The 14,464-nt window shown below is 40.1% G+C and overlaps 1 pseudogene; it reads left to right on the top strand.

Annotated features, from left to right (window-relative positions):
• Positions 1 to 332: 332 nt before the first annotated feature.
• LOC118547991 (annexin A2 pseudogene) lies at positions 333 to 1,397 on the top strand (annotated as a pseudogene).
• The last annotated feature ends 13,067 nt before the right edge of the window (positions 1,398 to 14,464 follow it).

Here is a 14,464-nt window from a genome sequence, read left to right as displayed (position 1 = left end):
GTTTTAAAAAAAATCCAGAATAAAGAAAAGACCCCTTTGTACCTAAAATCTATGGTTTGACCTTTCTAAAGAACAACAACAAAAAATAATCACATGTATAATACTTGAAAATTATGAAAATCAAAAAGGTCTAGATGTACCAAAGGATTATGTAATTTGAAAGAATAAAATTCCTCCCTTAAAAGAACACTCATTCACTTGAATTCAAGCCACCATCTATTAAGGAGATTGTGCATGAATGAAAACAAGGAAATAATATGTCGAAGAATCTACTTTGTCTTTAGGTTGGTAAGAAAAAACATAAGAGGCTCTACAACTGGGGACGCTTGCAGCTCTCAGCACTGGGCCCAGCTTCCTTCAAAATGTCTACTGTTCACGAAATTCTCTGCAAACTCAGCTTGGAGGGTGATCACTCCACGCCCCCAAGTGCATACGTGTTGGTCAAAGCATACACCAATTTTGATACTGAGCGTGATGCTCTGAACATTGAAACGGCCATCAAGACCAAAGGTGTGGATGAGGTCACCATTGTCAACATTTTGACCAATGGCAGCAATGAACAGAGACAGGATATTGCCTTCGCCTACCAGAGAAGGACCAAAAAGGAACTTGCATCAGCACTCAAGTCAGCCTTGTCCGGCCACCTGGAGACCGTGATTTTGGGCCTATTGAAAACACCTGCTCATTATGATGCTTCTGAGCTGAAAACCTCCATGAAGGGGCTGGGGACTGACGAGGACTCCCTCATTGAGATCATCTGCTCAAGGACCAACCAAGAGCTTCAGGAAATTAACAGAGTCTACAAAGAAATGTACAAGACTGATCTGGAGAAGGACATCATTTCTGACACATCTGGTGGCTTCCGCAAGCTGATGGTTGCCCTTGCAAAGGGTAGAAGAGCAGAGGATGGCTATGTCATTGATTATGAACTGATTGACCAAGATGCCTGGGATCTCTATGATGTTGGAGTGAAGAGGAAAGGAACTGATGTGCCCAAGTGGATCAGCATCATGACTGAGCAGAGTGTGTGTCACCTCCAGAAAGTATTTGAAAGGTACAAGAGCTACAGCCCTTATGACATGCTGGAGAGCATCAAGAAGGAGGTCAAAGGAGACCTGAAAAATGCTTTCCTGAACCTGGTCCAGTGCATTCAGAACAAGCCCTTGTATTTTGCTGACCAGCTATACGACTCCATGAAGGGCAAGGGGACTCGTGATAAAGTCCTGATTAGAATCATGGTCTCTTGCAGTGAAGTGGACATGTTGAAAATTAGGTCTGAATTCAAGAGAAAGTATGGCAAGTCCCTGTACTACTACATCCAGCAAGACACGAAGGGGGACTACCAGAAAGAGCTGCTGTACCTGTGTGGTAGGGATGACTAAGGCCCATGACGGATGAGCACCCAGGAGTGGTGCTCCTTTGTTTCCAGCTAACAGTTCTAGAAAATAGCTTGTGACTAACAGTCCCCTTGTGCCTGTCCCTGCAAGGATGGTGTTAGCATCACCCCCTCCCCATCCTTATGCCAGTTGCCTAAGCATTGCCTGCCTCTCATGTCTAGTTTCTTTTAGCCAAAGAAATGAACATTCCAAGGAGTTGGAAGTGAAATCTATGATGTGAACCACTTTGCCTCTTGTGTACTGTGTCATAAACAGATGAATAAACTGAATTTTTACTTAAAAAAAAAGAAGAAACATAAGAACTCTAAAATAGAAGTTGTTAATCATTTTATTCATGGATATAACCAATATTTACTGATTCTCTTTTGTGGCATGTGGAGGGAAAAAATTATAATTCCTCCTCACAAGAAATTAGCAATTCAAAAGGATAAACTGACATTTATGATGAACTATAATAGGAGATGAAATGAAATGCCATGCAAGTAGTACAAAGCCCTGTGTGTGTTCAGAAAAGAGCAAATGAGAAGAGCCAGGAAGGAAGCATCCATAGTGCACCAGCGACTTAGGGCAAGAAGGGGACCCCTACTGCCTTTATGTGAAACATGGAGGACAATGTTGGAATTGGAGCTTGATATATAGATGAGATATAGGTCAGTATAGATGACTGAAATGTCATCCCAAGAAGAGGAAAAAGTTTCTACAAACACAGGGCAGTGTAAGGATGTCAGGATTCATTAAGGAAAACACTTAATAGTTCAGGTTGCATGGGGATACAGAATTGATGAAAAATCCGTTGGAAGGAAGGCTGGAAAATCAGGTCCAATCAGGAACTGTCCTGAAATAAGGGCTACAGAGTTCACATTATATACAGAAAATATTAAAAGATTTTAAAGCAGAAATAATATATATTTATCTACATTATGTAATATAAAATATATTAAATATATTTATATATTTATTAGATGTGATAAGAAGGTATGATTGTGGGGACCACTAAAGGCTGGAGCATGGAGCTCCGAAATAGTCCAAATAAAACGTATTGAGTATTCAACCTCAGGTGGCACCCATAGGACGGATAATCAAGAAGATGACAAAAGTAGTCATAACTGAGTAGCATTCTTGCCCTAAGTTTAAGGGGATAAGAAAGAAAAGTCTGTTGAGTTCATGTCAACAAACTTTATGAAGAACTTTCTAAAGGTGTAAGAAGTTATACTTAATATGAATTTAGCCTTTGAGGAGCCTCTGGCAACAAAATCATTATTACAATACAAAGTGGGGAAGCCCATGACTAGCAAGCAATGCTGGAGTAATAGGGAAATCAGCAAAGCAGCAAGGGCAGGTATGGGTGACATGCTCGTACTTCCCCAGAGGGACCGACAGTAAGCCAGGGAGAAGGGCTTACTAGGCAGAGAGAAAAAGGCAGGAATAAAGGATTTCGAGAATCAAGAAACTGTTCAAAATCACACAGGGTTTCAGTTTCTCCACATCCTAACACTTCCTACTTTGTTGTTTGTTTGTTTGTTTGTTTGTTTTATAATAGCCACCTAATGGGTGTGGAGTGATAGCTCCTTGTGGCTGCAGATATATTTTTAAACCTGCAAGATTTTCTGAAAAAATAAGTGACTCTTCCCCCAAGTCCCTGGTGCATTATGGATGCTTTCTTCCTGGTTCTTCTCATTTGCTTTTCTGAGCATACCACAGGGCTTTGCATTACTTGCATGACATTTCATTTCATCTTGTATTATAGTTCATCACAAATGTCAATGTATCATTTTGAATTGCTAATTTCTTGTGAGCAGGAATTACATCATTTTTTTCCTCCACATGCCACAAAAGAGAATCAGTAAGACAGAGTAAATCTAGGGGCGCCTGGGTGGCTCAGTTGTTAAGCATCTGCCTTCGGCTCGGGTCATGATCCCAGGGTCCTGGGATTGAGCCCCGCATCGGGCTCCCTGCTCTGTGGGAAGCCTGTTTCTCCCTCTCCCACTCCCTCTGCTTGTGTTCCCTCTTTCGCTGTGTCTCTGTCAAATAAATAAATAAAATCTTTAAAAAAAAAAAAAGAGTAAATCTAAACAGACAAATTACCATCAGAGAGACAGAGAATTTTTCTAACATATAAATGTAGAGCCAACAATTAACCAAGATGAAATGAAAGTAAGCTAAAATAGTCACTAAGGATACTCTAACTTACCCACCAATAAATAAATAGTCTTTTTTTTTTTTCAACTATATTCTTATGTCAGGACCTCCTACCAGACTGATTGCTTTAAATTATTGACCTTCCATTGTCCTCTAACACTTCTCTGAAAATTATACAGGGGTGTCTACCTGATTTTCAATTTTGTTTTCCACTGAGAAAATAATGTTTAAATTTAACACTTTATAGCCAGTTAAACTTTGACCTCATTCATCACTTTCAGACATTTGCAAAATTATCCTGAAAATGTTATCCTGAAGTTATATTCCCTGAAACCAAAACCTGAAAAGAGAATCTCACCTTTGTAATACAACCCTTGCTTTCCCGTTTTTGCCTTCCCTAGTACCGATTTTCCCACGGGCCTAATCTAGTTTGAGAGCCGTTCTGAGAAAGACAGGAATAACATTACCAGCCAGAGCCCAAGATATCAATCAGGATGGGAATTAGGCCTGTCACAGACTTGAACTGCTAGGCCATTCTAAGCTCTCTCTCTGTGTACCTCCAGTCCCAGGAAGCATCATGACTAAGGCTCACCTTGGCATATGTTTAAGCCCAGAACCAGTACTCTTCACTCACTCATTGGCCCACTGGACTTTGGCCTTCAAGTCCCTTCCATGGTGACTTCAGATAGTATGCCTGTTCCCCAGGTCACTTTATAAAACTGAACCCTGTGCACTGTTTACATCTTCTCTAGAGCTAGACCACCCTGGCAGATTTTCTACCACATAATGACATCTCAAATTGGCCACCTTCCCATCCTACTTCTAGATGAAGGTTTTTAATGCTTTTCTGCTCAGCCTCCTAGTCCTAGACTTCCACAGATTTACTCGGTGAGCTCTTTGCTATACCTTGTTCTACCCAATCCCTCGACAAAACTTTTCTCTAGAATTGGGTCTGAATTCTAACCTTAAGCTTTCTTGCCCTCCTACCATAGGTAACAATAAAGAGCAGGGGGGAAAATGCATTCTCCATACAGAAAATCCCATATATTTTTGAGCTGTTAATGCAACTTGTCTCTAGTAAGATAAGATTCATGTAAATGTGAATATTCTTCCAAATCAATCATCTCAAGTTTTTACTCGGGAGAAGAAAAAGGCATTAAAATGAATAAAGATATCCGCATCCTTCATGAGTCCAACATCATCTGCAATACCCACCGACACACATAGTTACTAGTATTTTCCAGATCTTAGTAAGTCTTTGCAAACCTAAGTTTGGATAGCTATACATACACTAATTTGCCTTAGAAGGACTAATTTTAAAAGTCTGTGGCCATTTTTATAGACCCTACTTACTTAAAACGGATCTTGTGTATCTTGTAGAGATCTGGCAAAAGCAGGATTTGACAGGACACAAGACAAAAACTGAGAAAGTTCTGGGAAGCAGTACTCAACTAGAAATAAAAACAATCACTTCAGAGAAAGGCTGGAAGACGAAGTAAGGGAACACATTGGAATGAATACTTAACTGTCTTTCCTGTACTTTTCTTAAAGTGATTAATTTTTAGTATGAAGCCCTTCTCTCGTCTCCAGTGCCTACCTGATCTTAGAGTACTAACAGGCTGGACTGCCAATTGATAGCTTTTCCAAGTCAAATAACACAGGCATGATAGCGTACATAGCACATTGTTAGGACAAAAGTTACCTCTTCTTCCAACGCTGACCAACCACAGATAGCTGGCATGTGTCCAGAGCCCAGCCTTGGGGCCCCAGAGGGTAAATCAGATTGTGAAGTGTTAAAGCTCAACAGGCTACTGTGGAGGTGGAGAAAGAGGTGCCTGAATCAGGACCACGAGCTGGGGGTTAGTGGTAAGACATGACTACAGATCATGAAGTCTATAAAGCCCCTCAAGATTAAGTCCCTGGTTAATGGAGCTAAGGGTACCACCATCCATTCCTATCAAGTCACAAACACCTGGATAGAAAATCCTAAAAGCAATAGCCCACCAAGGAAAAGAAAATATTACCATGTAAAATCCTTTAAGGGGAAAACGGTCCCTTTACTCCCACCCCAGACACCAGAGGCAGAGATAGGGGAGGGAATGGGAGCAAAGGTACAGACTGAAAAAGATGAGCACATGCATGCCAAGCCAGTAGTCTGGCCTCTGCTGATGGCGGATATGGGGCAGAGTGGGAGAAGAAAGAAGCTTTGAAGCACAGGAGCTAGGAATAAGAATCTGTAATGTTTCAGGTCCTGAAAGTGAGACTTTAGGGAATCAAATTGGGATGTCATTAGAGAAGCCTACCACCTAACAGAAAACGCAGTCAGACTTGAGACTACAGTGGTATCGGGGGGTGGGGGGGTCCACAATCATATTCCAGTGAGTTGAGACTGCTCAAAATGGTTACAGTAACATTCATTTTCTATAGATCATCATCAATAGGTAAAAATATGGCAAATGTCTAAAAGAATTTTTCTAGCCTATACCTTTGGATATGCTCAGGCAGTTTCAGAGAGGCGGGAGTCCCTTCTATGTTACACTTCCAGGGAAGTCTTCTTCCTAAAGCTATTCTAATGCTTTGGAACTCCATTAGCAGGGCAATGTCTTCATGAAGGTGAAAATCTTTTATAAATGGTAAATGCCTCTATACTACTCCTAAGACATCATCACAATTTCAGGTTCCCCACTCTAAATGAGTAGGTCTTATTTTAGTCAACAACCTTACAATTTCTAGTCTTTCCTGCTAACCTACATGAACACAATGTAAAAAAAAAAAAAAAATTTCATGTGGTTTTCCTTTTTAGTAAATCCTTTTACCCCTGAGCATGCACTTTGTACCTATACCTTCAAAAGGTCAACAGGACCAAACATGTCAATAAAACTCCAAATAACTTCTATACTGGATGCAATACAAAGTTAACACATTGGTTCAGCAGAAATTTTGATTACATTGATGTTTCCAAAAGGCAATAGCGTGTTGCAGTGCCATGTATAAGAAGACACTGGGTATATCCAGTTAGGTAAGAATTAGGATCTTGGGGGGTTGATAAGGTGAGTGAATGGTAATTATGAATTTCTCCGTGTTCTAGCATTTGATGGAAGAAACACATCTCGCAAGAACTACAGGAACACTCAGGAACTACAGGAACACTCTGGAAGTGGGACAACATCAAAAGCATATAGGAAATTTGAGAGATAGTGCCAAAGAGACTGCTATGGTCGATAAAATGTACAGAATGGAAACAGATTTGCAAGCACAACGGTCACACTTTACCTAAAAGATGTTTTCTGTCAATAACTGGTCACCATAAAGATGTGCTGTCACCATTGCATTAAAACAGAGAACAACCTGGCACCCAGAATTACTTTGGAGGGAGGAAGAGGGAAGCCCTTGCCCCAGAAGAATAAAATGTCGCAACTTTCAATAGCATCCTAAGCCAAATATTCACAAAAAGCTCTCTTGCCAAGAAAAAAAATACTTTCCTAATTTGTTTCTTTTGTTGTGTTTTGCTTTGAATTTTAAAAGTTCTTTTTTGTTTTGTTTTAAAGGGCAAACTCATAAATATTTACAGAGATCTTACTAAGCAGAAAAAGAGATTAGAAAATGTTTTTGAATGAATGCAACATGTTTCATGTATATTGAATTATACAATCAATTTTATATTAAGGAGAAAGAACTTATAAATCACAAAATACAATCTACTTTATGAGACAACATCTTAAATGATATGAGCAGTTAAGATAAATCTGAAGTGTTTTGTATTCGTTATGGTTCAAGTTAGATTTAATAAACACACTGGCACCTAAGACAGTGAGCAAAAACTATATAGTAGTATTAAATGTCACTAAGTAAAAATACTAATAGTTAATAGTAAGTCTTTATTTCAAGATTTTAATTTAAACATATCACACATACTGCTAACCATTTAAAATCCTGTTTATTACAGGGTCTTAGAAAACCTGCTTTTCTCTTTTCTTATATGTCCAAGATTAGAGGAAAAGTTTATCAATTACCACTTCACAAATACATAAAATTGAATCATACTTGTGTTTTATTGGAGAGTGATAATTTGTGCAAAAACCGCATTTGTGTTTTACTGAAAAACAAGATGGTTTCTACAAAAAAAAAAAAAATACTTTCACTTTAGTCATTAAAAGCTTCCTTACAACAGCGTCACCACAGGGCCACTTCAATTGGTTGTTTCTGATAGTCTTGTTCATTAAGAAATACTCAGTGGGGAAAACAGACTTTTAAAAACTGATTCTTTGAAGATGATTTATACTTAAATAGGCTCCATCCCCAAATTACAGAACTATTTAAATAAATACTGGGTAAACTCAGTTTGTTCCATTCTCTTACACATTGTATCATTTCTCCTAGAAACTTAGTAGCCCCAGATTTAACCATCACACAAATAATTAAGGAAGCCCTTAGCCACCAAGGGTGAAAAGCTATGAGTTTTGTGATTCATCAAAGTTCAGCTATAAATTGGGCATCAGAAATACTCTTATCACCCATGTAAAATTTTAGATATAATCTCAAAGATGATATACATCTCCTCGGTCTTTGGTTTACTGACAAGCTTACACCTTGTGAAGTGCTTCATAGACCCTAACAAGAAAAGCAACACAGAAAAGGTACTAACAAAAAGAAGCTTCCACTACCCTGCCCAAAATACTGCATTTCCTTTTAATAAAACAATAAGAAAATTAACCAAGTCAGCTTATATCTATAGGCCAGAGGCGTTCGGAAAGGAGTTATCTATGTTTTGTCCTTAATTTGCAGGAAAATATGGAGAAATTGATCACTAATAACCCATTCATTTATCAAATATTAATCAAGGGTTCTTTAGAAAATAAAAGTTACCACGGTATAGATTATCTTTCTGAAAATACAGCTGCAATGACAAATGCTTACTTGCTTTTCTTCATATCCTAAGAGATTATATGTTCTCACAAAAACTTCAGAAAACACCAGTCTTCATAACGGCTTTAAGAAATCCAGCATTGGGGCACCTGGGTAGTACAGTCCAGTCGAGCATCTGACTGGACGTTTTGGCTCAGGTCGTGATCTCGGGGTCATGGGATCGAGCCCCACATCACGCTCCACACTCAGCACGGAGTCTGCTTGGGACTCTCTCCCTCTACCCCTCTACCTCCCACCACCCTGTGCTTGCACACACTCTCTCGCTCTCTAAAATAAATAATTCTTTAAAAAAAGAAAAAGAAATCCAGAATTAAGGTAATTGTTTGGATACTAAGAAAAGCATGACAAGTTTCCCTTGATAAATAGAAAACTCTGATGAAAATGAAAACTGTGAATTCCCCAAAATCTCCTAGAGCTCTTCCCCTTTTCTAAGGTCTGGTAGGGAGAATTCCATAATTTAGATCACTCTTAAGTGTGAGAAAAGTAAATCATGTTTTATGTATCTAAAGGTCAATACTTACATGATTAAAATACATTTTCAATACATCGTATTAAGGGTTATTTTAAGGTTAGAGTTAAGGTAAGAATTAGAGTTAGAATTTATATAGCACTGTGATTTTTACACAAATTCTAAATAGGTCAAATAGAGGCTTTTAATAAACATAAGTTAAATGTGTACTCTCTAGCAAGCCACCACTAGTTAATAACTTCCATCTTATACTTAAAATTACATTGAGTAGGGGCACCTGGGTGGCTCAGTTGGCTAGGGAGCTAACTCTTGATTTAAGCTCAGGTCATGATCTCAGGGTCCTGAGATTAAACCCCGCCTGGGGCTCCAAGCTCAGCGTGGAGTCTGCTTGTCCCTCTCCCTCCCCCTCTGCCTCTGCCCCTCGCTGCCCCCAACCCCCAATAGCCTCCCACACTCTCTCCAGCACACACACTCTCTCTCAAATAAATAAAATCTTTAAAGATAAAATTATTAATTAAAAAAACACATTTGCCATAGAAGTTGTTGAACAAAAATTAGAAAGAAAATAATGAAAATATAATGAGAACTCTAAAACACAGTGAGGTTATTTGGAAAAAGAGAAACTGGGGAATTAAGACTATTAATCCTAATTTTCCTATAAATTCTTTGGTACAGTACCTTAACCTGTTTTTTATTTTCCTTAGCAATGAGACAAGTATATATATAAATATCACCTTTTTTAGTAGGGTTGTATGAAATATAATCAATTTTGTTTCCAATCATCTTAAAAGTAACTTAAAATGAGATGATAATTGTTTTGACATGAATATCAATCAAAAGGATATAAGAGATGCACTGACAAAATTCAATGCTCTAATAAATAACCTCTGATAAGAAGTTCTAAATTCAGGTTCAAAGGTAGAAATTATCTCAAACACACAGCATCGTTCTATCCAGTTCTCTTAATATTTTCAATTCCCATTTCAAAATCCCTGTCCATATTTAGGATTCTCAGTTTGGTATCAAAATCTGACCTTGGCTATAAAGTCATTATTTTTATTGTCTTGGAAAACATACATGTGCAAAAAGAAAAACAAAATGTTATAATTCATACTTATCTTTCTAAGCACTGCCCAAATTCAGAATTGCTCCCTACTTCCTTGTTCAGCACTTTCCTGTTGACAAGGATGTTGTTAATTCAAAGGTTCCAAAATCATAATTTTTAATCAAACAAATCCCAAAATCAAAATGCTAAATTTCTTTTAAATGTTTTCTTTCCCAGAAAGGTTATAATTGCTTTAAAAATAGGATTAAAAAAAAGTACAAACCTTAACAGTCTATTAAAAAAATATATCTTAAATATTAATTAGCATTAAATAGGCTCTTCATTGAAGGGGGGTTTGGGGAGAGAAAGCCAGGGAGGCAAAGTGTTCAGGAATGTCTGCTGAAAGAATGATTAGTTAGGAGAAGTTCCCTACAGGCTCCTAGTTGGAGTGAGAGGCAATTCCCATCTTCCTACACTCTCCTCTGGAAGATCCCTGGTGAGCTACCATGGACTAGGATCAAAACCCCATAATCATTACCTAGCAATTGTAATTTCTCTCCACAAAGTCAGAGAGAAGAAGAAGTACTGTATAGAATCTAGAGAATTACTCTAGTATTTAAGGAAGGGAGAGACAAAGCTAAGTAAAAAAGCACCACTGTTAAACATCCACTTGGGCGGGGCGGGGCGGGTCTTCAGAAGTCATGAATAAACCTAGGCATCTTGACTTATTAAGTTCCAAAGTTGGGGGAGAAAGTCAGACCATTTTATTTCGGGTATGAAATTTAAGTAGGAAATAGAAATTTAGTGTAAGTATAAAGTATGTAGTTGTACCTAAACTTATACAATTATTTAAATATTGCTAGGTTATGCTAATACTCATCAATAAGTGTGCTTTTCTATTACAAAACTGTTTTACTGTCATTATAATTAGTAGAATTAATAGAATTAGTTTCTTAAATCCAAGATGAAAGTGTCCCATAGAAAACTAGACCACCAACACATCCTGCTAGAGCATGGAGATGTGCCGCTCAGACTCCCTTTCAAGAAGGACCCCTTTATCCAGTGCCAACGAGTACAGTAAGCTGCCAGCCTAGGGGGTGTCAGCTCTTTTGTGTCTGCCTCAGTTTTTGCACCCAGGTCATGCCCTTCTCAAGATACCATCGGCCAATGACTGAGCAAGACCATGGTAAAGAGCCTAGCCACAGAGTACACAACACAAGACTCCCCCAAACCTAGCAATCTCTCTCCAGGTTTCCCATTGGGCTGAGAGACTTGCCAGATCTGCATCACAATCCTACCCACTGACTGCCTGCCAATTCCATTTTCTCCCTTTTCCTTTCAAAATGTTAACCCCCAGTAAACCTTTTGCATCTCAACTCAGGCTCAGCATCTGCTCCTCAGAGAATCCAAGTCACATAGTAGATGATTCATGGTCCAGGACACAGACAATAAGACGATGTACTGGGGCTGGACAACTTACCATCCAGCAGGCAATCAGGGCCCATTCCGGGTGGTATGCATGGCACAGGTAGTCCCTTCTCAAAGCATGTTCCCAACAGCTAAACTTTGGAAATGTGTACTTGTGGAAAAGGGCACTCTGGCCAGTGTGATAGGATTCAGGGGTATGAAAAGTGAAGAGGGACAATACATGCAAGGCCAGTGGAAGTAGCTGATAGTTAAAAAATTACATTGACCCCTCTAAGGGGTTATGAAAGGTGAAGACAGCTAAACAACTGAAAACAAAATGGAAAGGCCATAGGGCCTCTTTGGCATTTTATAAAAAGACCTTTATTTCCTTTTTTCCTGAAGTGGGAGAACAGGAAAAGCTAAAGACCGAACTCAGGATTTAATAGAAAGAGTCTCCCAATTTCAAAAAAGAATGAATGCTCAGCTGAGCTAGATGATACCAAGATTAGGACCCTGGTGGGAAAACCTGAGGCCTGGACACATGAAATGGAAGTGACCATCTGCGTGGAAGCCTGTGAAGATTCTCTCTCTAGACTACTCTTAAATTGAGAACCTACAAAGGTGATCTAGACCTCCCTATTAAGATTTAGCACTTTTCGGGCGCCTGGGTGGCTCAGTTGGTTAAGCGACTGCCTTCGGCTCAGGTCATGATCCTGGAGTCCCGGGATCGAGTCCCGCGTCGGGCTCCCTGCTCGGCAGGGAGTCTGCTTCTCCCTCTGACCCTCCTCCCTCTCATGCTCTCTGTCTCTCATTCTCTCTCTCAAATAAATAAATAAAATCTTTAAAAAAAAAAAAAAGATTTAGCACTTTTCTCATGTAAGAATAATCTGTAGAACCCCCCTGCCCTGCTAAGCAACAAGAGCCCCTACTCAGGATCTGCCCTCACCTCCTCTTACGCCAGGTCACCAATAAATAGGATTAAGTTGCAGCAATAATGCAGCCAGGGCAAGCTGGGCCTGAGAAACAGGGACTATATCCAAAAAGACAAGCAAGAATCAGTCAGCATATATTAACAGGGATGGATAATATCTACTGACTCAATTTTGAGGATGCTTAACCAAGGAGGCTGCACCATAGGCCTGGAGTTATTATTAACTGATGTAGGGAGACAGTCTTAGGATATAGGATTAACGCTCTGGCAAGGACCCTAGGAGATGGTATAAATTAGCAGTTAGGGTGGCTCCTAGTACCCTGGAGAAACTGATGGCTCATGCTGAGCAAGGCTGAACAGCCTGCATTACCATAGCAGATGGTATAGAAAAGGAATAAAAGGCTTATGGAGTCAGGTACATTGGCATAGCTATATTATGGAAGGCCTGACAACCCGCCCAAGGATTCTATGCCATGAGAAGACCCAGAGGGCACACCATTCACCAAAGCCATCAGGAATGTGCTGATGAGAGGAGCACCATCATTTATCAAGAAGTTCATAATGGCTCTCCTCTACAGACCAGAGTTGATGGTAGGAGAGGCCATAACAGAATGTGGTTCACTGATAGCAATGAAGATGATGGGTTCTGATGCAGAGGAGACTAGGTGAGGGTACTTAACCACAGAAGCCAGTGTTGCAATCAACATAACAAATGGCAAGGTCAGGGGCACCTGGGTGGCTCAGTTGTTAAGCGTCTGCCTTCGGCTCAGGTCATGATCCCAGGGTCCTGGGATCGAGCCCCGCATCGGGCTCCCTGCTCGGCGGGAGGCCTGCTTCTCCCTCTCCCACTCCCCCTGCTTGTGTTCCCTCTCTTGCTGTGTATCTCTCTGTTAAATAAATCAATAAAATCTTTAAAAAAAAAAAAAAAAAACAAATGGCAAGGTCAAATGGCTACATATATTTCAACAAAGGGCACTGAAACAATTAAATATCCGTATGCAAAATAAAGAATCTCAACCTTACCTCACACCGTAAACAAAGGCTAACTCAAAGTGGATCAAAGGCTAGATGCAAAAGCTATAATTAAAACTGTAAAACTTCTAGAAGAAGGTCACAAGGTTCTCAGGATGGCACGCACTAATGACGAAGCAAGCCTCTGGTACAAGGGTCCAGCCATGCCTGTCCAACTGGGGACTCCTCTAGTGAGCAATCCTTGCTCCCCAGTTCCCATGGGGCTAGCAGAGACTTTGTCAGATCGGCCTCATGCTAAGAGCTCCCATTGTGCAGCCCCACTTTTGCCCCTTTCCTTTCATGGGTGCTACCGATAAATCTTTTGCCCTCCTAACTTCATCTCAGTATCTGCTTCCTATTTTCTTATTTTTAAAAAACAAGTTCCCTCGGGGCGCCTGAGTGGCTTAGTTGGTTAAGCGACTGCCTTCGGCTCAGGTCATGATCCTGGAGTCCTGAGATCGAGTCCCGCATCGGGCTCCCTGCTCAGCAGGGAGTCTGCTTCTCCCTCTGACCCTCCTCCCTCTCATGCTCTCTGTCTCTCATTCTCTCTCTCGCAAATAAATAAAATCTTAAAAAAAAAAAAAGTTCCCTCTTTCAAAAAGTGCTACAAACGTTCCCGCTTCTGCATGTAAAGAGCTTGGAAGTCACCACTCCACCTAACAACAGGTAAAAAGCTGAAAAGACTGAAAAAAAAAAATCAACTTTCTTGGATCCATAAGAGAGGGGAAGACACAGAACAAACCAACTGCCCCCAAGACTGGAGAGACAAAGAGACAAATACATAGTCACAACTTACCAGAGCAGAAATATGCAAGCAGAAACCTCCACAGAAACCCGTGCCAGGAAAGGAAAATCCTGTTTAACCAACAAATTGCTGGTGGCTCAGTATGGCCAACTCAGAGAGTAAAAAACTCCAGGGAGACCCAATCATAGCGAGGCACCACAACACTGTGATGTTTACCTCCAGGAGCTTAACCAAGTCCCCACAGTAAGTACCAGAGAAAAATCCCCTTGTGCTTCCAGCAGGGGAGGGTAGAAGGAACCATTCTGAAATACATGAGCACACGCTGGTCTTCTTAATAAAGCCACTCACAGGGGAAACTGGTTAACCAGAGCCCAGATGCACCACAGTGGGGATA

Source organism: Halichoerus grypus, chromosome 2, assembly GCF_964656455.1.
Source record: "Halichoerus grypus chromosome 2, mHalGry1.hap1.1, whole genome shotgun sequence".
NCBI lineage: Eukaryota > Metazoa > Chordata > Mammalia > Carnivora > Phocidae > Halichoerus > Halichoerus grypus.
The sequence above is the reverse complement of the archived record's forward strand: the minus strand, read 5'-3'. Positions and strand labels throughout refer to the sequence as shown.